We start from the raw sequence: 11,276 nt of genomic DNA on the forward strand, positions 1-11,276 counted from the left end.
CGATAGTGTGTTAAGAAAGAAAATCTTCTTGAATGTGCTTTTTCTTAACTTCATTCTTAAGAAAAAACAATTTTCTTAGGACTAATTCTAAGAACCAGAGGTATTCTTGAAAACATTATGTTCTGACATGTTTTCTTAACCTTTCGACAGCCTCACACTTGAGCTGACGAGGCCAGGATCTTTTAAACAAGGACGCTGTCTGTGCTGCTTCTGCTTGCACCCCACAATTATTGTATTTTCCAAGGAGGTTTTTTTTTTTCCTGTTGGCTGTTTCTTCCACCAGCTCCTCTAGTTCTTGTGTGCTACAATTTTTTAAACACTTGGTTTGATGTATTTGTGGATCAAATAATAGAAATAACAGCTAATACAAATTAAAAATGTATCGTGCAGCGTTTGTGGTAAGCAGTAAAAAAGCACCAGAGCCTACATAAGAAAACAATGAAAATTTTCTTAAGAAAATCTTAAGGAACTAATTAAGATTATCTATTCTTATCAGCCGAATATTTGAGAACTTGTGTTTTGTTTTGTTTTTTTGAGAATTGCATTTAAGAACATTCTTACAAACCTCTTAGTGTTTGTCTTAAGAACCTTCGCAAATCCGGCCCAGGTCATTTGGTGATGTTGCTTTCAGAGGAAGCTTGGGACTCTGTAGTGAGTGAAGCAACAGAGGACAGGCGCTATGCACTTCAGCACTCTATGGTCCATTCTGTGAGATAGGTGTAGGTGGCCTAGCGCTTTGTGGTTGAGCTGTGGTCGCTCCTACACACTTCCACCTCTCCATAATAGCACTTACAGTTGACTGGGGCAGATCTAGCAGGACAGAAATTTCACAAACTGACTTATGGCAAAGGTGATAGTGCCATGTTTAGAGTCACTGAGCTCTTCAGTATGACCCATTCTACCATTCTGCCAATGTTTGTCTATGTAAATTGCATGACTATGTGCTTGATTTTATTCATATGTTAGCAATAAGTGTGGCTGAAACATCTGAACTCAATAATTAGAAGGCATGACCACATTTTTCTCCTTCATATTACTCGTCGTGTATTGATAGGCAAATAAATACATACTTAAATTGCTTTGTGAAAAAATTGTGGTTTCCACTCTTTTCTTATTCTTTAGTAGATATAGCTAAAAGAAATTGATCTTCCTTGCTTTTGTCCATTCAGTTCCTATTATGAAACTCAAGAAGGATGTTTATTATTTAAGTTGGAAAATATGTAGACCACTATTTTATTACTCTTTAGTACAAATAGCTACTTGAAACTGAACTTTCTGTTGTCAGTTCTGTTCCTATTGTGTCAGTTTTCCCTACAAAAAAAAGGAGGCCTATGTCAAGTCAACTTAACATTTTAGGTCATTTTAACAAATGAATTATGTGTAAATGAATAAAATATGAAGACCCTGAACAAAATCGACCATTCCTATTATTTAGGTTGCCTTGAGGAAAATATCGTGTGGGTTCTCATACACTTTTCACTTGTTTTTGTCCTTTAGTAGATATTCTGTACCAGTGAAATTGATTTTCATCTGTTTTCCATTCTGTATGTTAAGTTAGTTAAGGCATAGCCAGTCATATAATGTTCAATTTTAGTTAAATTGTTATTATTATTATTATTATTATTATTATTATTATTTATGCTTCTGTATGTGTATTATTTATGTTAATTGATAGAAAGTGTGGAATGTGACATTTTTACATGACATTCTTGTCCATTAATAGACATAATATATCGCTGCTGTCAGAAGAAAACTTTGTATCTCCATTTTTGCCATTTTTCAGTTTTGACATAATTTGAAAATACCTGTTCTCATTTACATTGTGTGTAAATTTCATGAGGAATGGACCTAAAGAAACGGCCCAGAATCACTTGGAAAAATGTCTGGTTCCATTGACTTACATTAAGAGTAAAGTATGTTCTTTCCTTCTCCTGTAAAGTTACCATTTTGGAGATACGAGGTTTTCCTCCGACAACAGCGACATGACATTGATCTTTTTTCCTGTTGTTCATTTTGTTCGTGTTGTGTGACCTTCAGTGTGGAAGTATTTAGAGAGAGAGAGAAGTTTTTGTTCCTTCTAAATTTGTTGAAAGTTGTGTTGCAGTCTGGCACGCTCTTTGAGGACAGAGAGATGAAGGGGAAAGCTCAGAGTCTCTGCTATAGAGTGCTTCAACCGTAATTACTCCTGCCTTTCTTCTGCTGGCTCCAGTCCCCCCAGGCCCCCGCTGCTCTAACTCTCTCAGACCCCGTGTTTCGCTGTGTCTCCTCAAATTGCAAGACTGTGCAGAGTAGGGGCACGAGGCAATCATGCCGCTATGTATCTGCATCTGCCTAGTGCTCAAAATAACTTCATCTGTATTGAGATTCGGGAGTCTTTTTTTTCAGCTAAGTTGAGAGCCCAACAGTGATGTGGTGCCCTACACAGCTGTCCTACACTCCTAAAAATATAGATGCCAAAAAGGGTACTTTCCACAGAAGAACCACTTTTGGCTGCTTGAATCGTTTTTGTAAATGAAATGCGTGATTGTGAACAAGCCTTTAAAGTTTAAAGAACCACTTAAGAACGTTTACTATTTTAGGAGTCTATGTGGAGCGAGAGCCCTACTGGGAAATAACAGAGGGATGTTTTAACGAGGAAATATTAAATGGAAATTCAGATGGAGCTAAACAAGTTTTATGCATTTAGTCTATAAATCTATCATTTTAAATGTATTGAGTCAAGCAAGAGAAGGATCATTGCATGAATTGTGAATTTTGATTTAGTTTATGCCAATCTATGAGACAATTTCACCTAATAATAAATTTAGGACCAACAGCTTCTTTTTTCAGGCTGTAAACCTCATAAATATCATCTGCATTTAACAACATACACAATAAGCCAAATTGGACTCTCCTATTAATGTAAGTGAGTTTGGCTATTTCAGCTACACCTACACAGTCAGAAAAAAAGGTACTGTATGGTACTGAATGTACCTTCAAAGCTACAACATGGTAGTTATGGTCCAATGAAGCACCTTAAATGAGTTTTAAAGGTACATTACATTTACGTTTCCAGCATAAAGGGGCATATTTGAACCTTTTCATAAGTAAAAAATAAAATAAAAAGTCAATGCAACTCCAAAAATGTTCTCCTTAAGGTACAAAAGGCATATGTGGGTGTCCACATACGTTTGGCTATAATGTTAATGCATGCAACAAGCGCTGCACATCTTCACCTATATACACTTAAATTTACATATACCACTGATATTCGTAATGTAACTGTACATGTCATTCCATTCACAAGCCATTTATAATGCAACTGTACATATTCTTCAGTAACATATGCACATACATGAATCTGTAATAAAACTGTGCTAGATATTCTATTTTAATTTAGTATGATATTGTCTATTGTAAATGCTAGTGTTTCTGTTGACACCAACACCAAAAAAATCTGTATTCAGCAAATAAAGATTCTGATTTCAATCCTGATTCTATTTAGGTCTGGTTAGCAGGACAGTGATCAGGTACCTGCAAGAAAAAGAGCGACAAGTGACATGATACACATGAGTAAGCAATGATACTTGATATTTGATAATTCCCCATCGAAAGGCTATAAGTCCCACAGAACTACAGTAATGTGCCACATTCAGAGACTGTGCTTCATTTATTTAATTTCCAGTCAAAACATGCATCAAGGCATTTTTCAGCATCAGAGAGAAAAAGGTAGAATAGATTTAATGTAAAGACACATAAGCCTAAACAACCAACCAACCATCATCTAAACCGCTTATCCTTCTGGGTCACTGGAGCCTGTCCCAGCTGTCATTGGGCGGAAGGCAGGATACACCCCGGACAGGTCACCAGTCCATCGCAGGGCGGGCAGACATACACACACACAGGGGCAATTTAGCACGTACAGTTGGCCTGACTGCATGTTTTTGGACTGTGGAAGGAAACCGGAGTACCTGGAGGAAACCCACGCAGACACGGGGAGAACAGGCAAACTCCACACAGAAACGACCCTGGTCACCCGGCTGGGAATCGAACCCAGGCCATTCTTGCTGTAAGGCGACCGCACTACCCACTGCGCCACCGTGTCGCCCTCTAAGCCTAAACAATTAAATATAATTTCATTTTTTTCAGTATTTGGTTTGTCCATGCTTTGCCCTCATTACAGCCTCCATTCTTTTCAGGAGACTCACTTTCAGTTTTTCAAACAAATCTGCAGGGCTATTTTTCCACACCTCCAAAGTTCAGTCTTAGAAGTTGGTTGCATTTTCTGTTTCTCACAGTCTAAAAAATCCCAAACAAATCTGTGATGTTGAGGTCAGGACTCTGCACTTCATTGGTTAATTTGCACATTTTATCATTGGTTTGTCTTCTCACAGTAGACTGAAACATCCGAGAGTGGAGCTTGATTTTCTTCTCTTTCTCAAAGACAAAAGCTTTAAGTACTGTTTATCTGATGGTCACAGTTTTGGTGGTCTGCCAGGTCTTGCATGGCTGTTAGGAGCCCCATTTTCTTCATAGCTTTTGCTTATTTTTTAAACTCCAGTTTGTTTTTTTCACTTTTTTTTTGACTTTTCTCTTCCTTGTACAAGATCTTAATATCTTTTTTGACTGAAAATGAAATAAACGAAGGGTGGTCTTCGCACAGTACTGCATACGTCTAAGCCAAGAACCATTTATTTTCAGGAGCGCAGCCCAGAAAAGGAACAGCTTGCTCCAAAACCTTCATTTTCCTCCATGCCCTCCTTCAGTCCTTCATAAATAGAGACAGAGGACCTGATTGGAACTCAGGCACTCCAGTGTCTGCTAATGTATTCTTTCTCCCCTTCTCACTTTCCTTTGCGGCGGGTGTAAGAAACAAATCTCTCAGGATGTGGCGAGTCTTGACCTGAGAGAGCACAAACATCACTCTCACACTTCATCCCTCCCTTTTAACCCTCTGATCCTCTTTCTTTCCCTTCCTGCCTCCCTGCTGTCTTTCCACAGACTTTTCCAGAGCCTTGTTAGCTCTTGACCTCCGTTGCTTTCCCATGATGCCATTTAGTCTCCTTTGTGCTATCCATCTACGCTGCTCTCTGTTGCTATATAAATATCACTCTGTCACACTTCTTTATTCAATCTTTCCATCTATTCGTCCAACCCCCTCATCTGCCCGTCTTCTCTCTTCCTCCCTGGTCCACTCCACGTCGTCCTCTATCATGTCCTTTAGCACTTCATAAGCATTTAATTGGTCCACAGCTGATGGTGGTGTGGTCTTGCTGATGGCGTTCAGTGTTAAAGGCCAGTGTTGAGATTCCAGGCTCTGTTCCTGCTGAGAGTGGCAGCTCTTTATGCTCTCTCCATCTATTTCCCTCACAGACTCTAATGTGGAGCAGCCAATGCCTAAACAGCATTCCTGTCATTGCTTCCTTTCAAGGACACCTATATGTGTAATTAATCTCCTTTGGTCCAGCATGAGTGGTCAACTGACTGACCATTTAGCAGTGGTTGCTGTGGTTACCAGCAATACAGGCTATAGTAATGCATGCACACAACCAACAACACCAAGACTAGGTAATTTACCAGACTATAAAATGTATGCACACGTCTAAGGGTAAACAGTCTAAGAGGAAAGACAAAGAAACACAGAAATGGCAAGTAAATAAGGGGCAAGACATGCCCAGTATGCAAATAGAAAGAGCCAGGGGCCAATAAAGTCTTATCTCCTGGGCTATTCTTTACAGGTGCTAAATAGCAACAGACTTAACTACCTTTTAATACTTAGATTAAACTCAAAAATCCCATTTTGAATACATGAAATCATCAAAAAGTTCCTCAAACACAAAATCGTGGCCTTTGCGAAAACCTATGTTTTATTCCCCCACCCTAAACATGTAATTCCATTACCTACATAGTGCACTTCATAGGGTAGGGAGCCATTGAATTTCACCCTAGGCTAACACAGTTCTCATGCTGTTCATGTTTGTGGTTTGCTACGTTGATGGTGATTCACTGACTAACAAAAGAAAAGATATGCAAGACGTCTGATTAGTTACTTTGTTTAGTAGCTGATGGTCTTTTCCTTTTGCTTGATTAGCTTTATGAGTTATTAAAAAAGTTTAACAAAAAAAAATAATTGAAAAATGAAATGAAAAAGAATGTCTTCAATCTCTATTGCAGTCACAAAAAATGAATGGATCTTTAGAGAACAGTTTTTGTAAATAAGATGAGTTTGAAGAATCTTTTTAAGTTTAAAGAACCTCCGCATAATATAAAGGTTCAATGAGGAACCCTTAAATTCATCAAGAATGTTTTTGTTTTTGTAAATAAGATGAGAAGTGAAGGTTCTTCATACCTCACACTCCACCAAATTATCCAATTATGATATATTTTACTATGCCCTGCTTTTTGTTGGTCAGGGCTATTTTTTTATGAACACTTTTGCGTGCTCCATCCAGACTGCATAGCCTGGAGCCTGTGGTATAAAAAACTAAAATCAGGTTGTCTAAGGAGTTTTAGAAGCAAACCTAGTAAATTGAATATTTCTGTTATGTATAATAACTTTATTTAAAGTTGAACTATTTGTTGTTGTTCAGAAGGAACCATGTTGCCCTGATTGCATAAAGACAACACCAAGTTGCCAAACAATCAGATAAGATCATAGTTTATTACTAACAGCAGTGTAGTCAGTAGTAAATACCCTATAGTGTTAAAAAATAATAAAACAGCAGCAAAATTACAGTAAGATTAACTAGATCACAGGCTCCCATGGCATTAAAGTATGTGACAACATTTACCCCAATGAAGATGATATGAATAAAAATTAGATAGCTGAGATGTACATAACAAAGATGCAGAAAACAAACCAAAATCATTAAGCACCCTAAAATAAAACACACTGCCACGGTAGATATAAAAAATGTTTATAGCATTCGTATCTTACCTTTGCTGACTTTATGCATTCCAACTTTTTTTTTTCCAATTCATATTTGATTTGGGAAATAGGCAGCCTCGACTCTGTTGAAATTAATAAATTTATTTTTATGTGCCACTAGTTTCCAAATCAAGGATGCTGTCTGAATTTTGTCATAATTGCTCACGGGGCCCTCTAGTGGCCCAGAGCCCTTGTCACGTCCCCATAAAACCTAGGTAGTTACACAATATCTTAGAGTTTGTCCCACATACTTACCCACAGTGTTGAGGGCATAAATACATTTTTGGGTGGGCCTGTCAAAAAGTGGGTAGGCCAACCTAGTAGATACAATTCCCAAACACACTGATTTCCCTCAGTGTGTACATCAGATACATCAGGCTGTAGCCTCTTCCTAACAGCCGTGCAGTCATCAACCTACCTATTTCAATGCTTCCATCCTCTATGGTAATATCACCATGTTCTGGCAATCAACTAGAATTCCAGACTGAACACAATAAGCACTGCAATACCCCTTACCATAAAGACTATAAAGCATGTGTTTGCTCACCATGGATACGTTTGCCCAGGGAAAATGATACGACTAAAACACAAATGGGAAAAACATCATAGCAAACTTTAAAAAAAAACAAAACCTAATCATCCTAGGCTAAAGCATACTGCAACTGCAGGCATAAAAATGCTTTCATTCCATTCCAAATCCATTCAGGTCTTACCTGTGACTCACTGAAGTAACGTTATATGCTTTGACCTTTTTCTGAAGCCCATTTCAGCCTTTGTAGTAAAACTAACAATGACAGAAAACTTACAACAGCAATGTTTTTGTTCAGCTTTTAAAGGGTAGAAAAAGTCTACAGGATGGAATCTCACTTTTAAACGTCTTCAGTTCAAGTTTTAACTGCAACTGGTGCTTCAGTTTTAAACATTGAAGGCTTGAAGAAATAGTGGATAGTAAGGGTTGCTGTGCAGTGATTGGAGGGCTGAGAAACAAAAGCAGAGCTTGGTGGAGAGCATAATAATTTGATCGGCCATAACACAATAACACTCACAGAAAACAAATCAGATTGCATTTACAAGAAAAATATCAGATTAACATCATTTTAATCTAATTTTAACATAAAAACAAATGTTATTTGTTATATAGACGTGTGTAATAAAACTTTGCATCCACAGGTGGCCATTTAAGGGGTTAAGTGGGCCTAAAGTTTTATTACACACTTTATAACCTAAGAAACATTCAGTTTGCATCGGAGTCCCTGTAGTTACAGAAGAATAACCTTAGTATGTAAATAGCTTTGGGTTTTAATGGGTTAATATCTAGAACTAAAGAGTGTTACCCTGAAATCTGGCATTTCTTTTCCATAACATAATTCAGATACAAGTGAATAGCAATAGACCAGCCAAGTGAATCTGACATTGCCATTATTGCACACAAAAGGCTTCATGTCCTCAGGGCTTTCTTTTAAGCTACGAAATGTGTTCATTCCTAAAACTAATAGAAGATGGCAGCTGTCTAGTAAATGTCATCAGCTGTTACAAATGTTTATATGAATAGTACAGACCTTTAAGCTTCTTCAGCTTTTCCCTACACAAGAGCTTCTTTCAGGTATCTTATTTCCCTGCATTCAAGTGAAAACTTTTATACATCTACACAACTATCTTTTCACTAGATTTTTCATTTTAGTTTTTTTATATTAAGAGAGAAAATTATGTAGAGAGCCTCCAAAGGACACATCTGCAGGAATAAAAGTAATTTATTTCACTGCTATGACAGAAACATGACAAATAAAAGCGAGATGAGCTTCAGTAGGCTATGAATCCTCCTCAAACAATCTTCTTAGTCTGTCATTGGTCAAATAATTAGATATTAGCCAAGACGCAGGAGTCCAGGGGAATTAAAATGACCTCATTTTCTGTCTTAAACCCTGAAATGAACAAGTGGAGGTAAAACTGGAGAAATGAGATCAGGCGCTAAATTCTGCTGCTTTTTGAAAAAGAACCACAGCTGCTCCCATTCGAATTATTTAACATGTGTGCGCTTGGCTGCACACATGTTGGAAAAAAGTGCTTAATTAAAAACGTAAACATGGGATTTAAAAACTGGGCATTAAAATAGATTCACTGGTTGGTGAAATTAAGGGCATGACCCTGAAACTGAACCAAACTCATTATCAGTCTGGTGTAAATCCATGAAACAATTAGCGGTGCTGTGCATTTTGTGCACGTTTTAAGATGAATTGGTTCCCTTTCTTCTCAATGACACTACATTTGTCCTCTGTGTTTAAATTCACCGAAACACACTTTATAGTGAGGTTAATGCAATTTTCAGGACCATGGACAGCAGCAAAACCAGGCATGTCAAACTGGGGACCTTCTGGGCTGTGGAGATTAATGTTTACCCTCATCTAACAGTCTGAATTCAGTTAATGAAGTCCTTGCTAATTAGCTGATGAGCTGAATCAGGTGTGTTTAATGAGGCAGTGTACTGACATTTGCAGTATTTTGGCCTGCAAGGACTGGAGCCTGACACATGTGGGCTTATTTATCGCACTGCTTAAAGGAAGGATTCAGTCAATAATGTTGCTAACAATGAAGCAAAGCACATAGCCAACCAGATAGCATTATGGAAATGCTAGCATCATGCTAACTGGTGGCCACAAGCTTGCATCCATAGTTAGTAACATTAGCACATTAGCAACATTAGAACAGCTTATGTTCATTGTTAGCAACATTACCAATGCAAACTCAGGATGAATTTGTAAAAGGGCTCATATTCCATATTCATGTTTGGTGTATTTTTGTAAAGGTTGTCTAAAGCTTAAAAATATATGAATTGTGTTTAATCGCATTTGTCTTATTTGCTGAAAATTACCTTCACTAATTCAGTAACACAATTTTGAACACAGGCTTTACGTGAACCTGAACCTTAAAATCACATGATTTCTATAGAGTGAACGTGGTTTCCAAATTTCATCACTGGCATTCAGTGAGAGCAACAGTGGCTGCATGTTTCAACCTAATGAGTGTCTATATCATATCATATCAAATCATATCATATCATATCATATCATATCATATCATATCATATCATATCAAATCTATTATGTCACTGCTGTGGGAATAAAACCTCATATCTCCAAAAGAGTAACTTTGCAGGAGAAAGAAAAAAAAAACATCCTTCACTTTCAATATATAATCTTAAAAAAGAGGGTTCTTTTATGGTTCTTCATGCTTTTATATAGAACCATGAACACTCAAAGATTGTTTGCATGCTTAAATGGTTCTTTGCATGGTGAAATTGTTCTTCAGATTGATGGAGAATGGCTCTATATAGCATCAAAAAGGGTTCTGCTATTGTTACAGTGTCAAGCTTGTAACAACAGAATTGATTCCTCATCAATTTAAAGAACCACTTCACCATGCAAAGAACCGTTTAGGCATGCAAATGATTCTTTGAATGTTCATGGTTCTTTTTTAAGAGTGGATATTATTGTAAAAAGTCATTTTGGTGCAAGTTGACATGAAATTTTGACACAGTGTAAACAGCAGCTGGTGTTTTTTATTTCAAATTATGTGAAAAAATGAAAAGTTTTATAGTTTTGTTCCATCAAAGACATTATACAGAGTCAACAGTTCCAGCTCCTCTGTGATTGTAGACTCTCTCTCTCTCATACCACTACATAATGTCTTGTTTGGTGGGGATGTGAAGTTTTCTGCTGCTGTTGCTTTTGTTGGTTTTCTCTGCTGTGAGCACTGTCCAGCATAGTCTGACCAATTACTGATACTGCCAGCATAAGCAGTGTGTTTTTTTTTCTGTAAATAATACTTTAGTCTTGATGTACTTTGATGATAAACAAACTCATGTCATAACATAATCTGGAAATAACTTAAATTTTACCAAAAGAGCAATCAATGGAACTTGCCATTCAAAAGCTGTATTTGAGCAAGAGGGCTACAGTCGCAAAGTCACTGAATGCGTTTACATGCACTCAATCATCCGATCATGATCAGATTTCTGCAGTTATCTGATTATTCAAATGGTCATGTAAACAGCATACTCCGATTGCTTAGATCGCAGTAAGGTCTAAAAATCTGATTAATAAATCTGATAAAAAGAGCTGGAGATTAGCTCGGTAATCACATTTCTCAGTGCATGTAAACTCTTACTCTGATTTCTTTCAGATTTCAGGTTGCAGTACTGGAAGAAAGCGAGCAGCATTGCCAGGAGACGCGGCAAAACACTTTTGGAGCGACACTGAAACCAAATACGCAATTTTATGGATTTAAATATTCTTCATCTTTTAGATGATGTATGTTCATATTTGCTAAAGTGTAAAGTGGCGCGATGTTTTTTAAAATAAAAAGCCGCGGC

Source organism: Colossoma macropomum, unplaced genomic scaffold (genome assembly GCF_904425465.1).
Source record: "Colossoma macropomum unplaced genomic scaffold, Colossoma_macropomum, whole genome shotgun sequence".
Classification (NCBI taxonomy): Eukaryota; Metazoa; Chordata; class Actinopteri; order Characiformes; family Serrasalmidae; genus Colossoma; species Colossoma macropomum.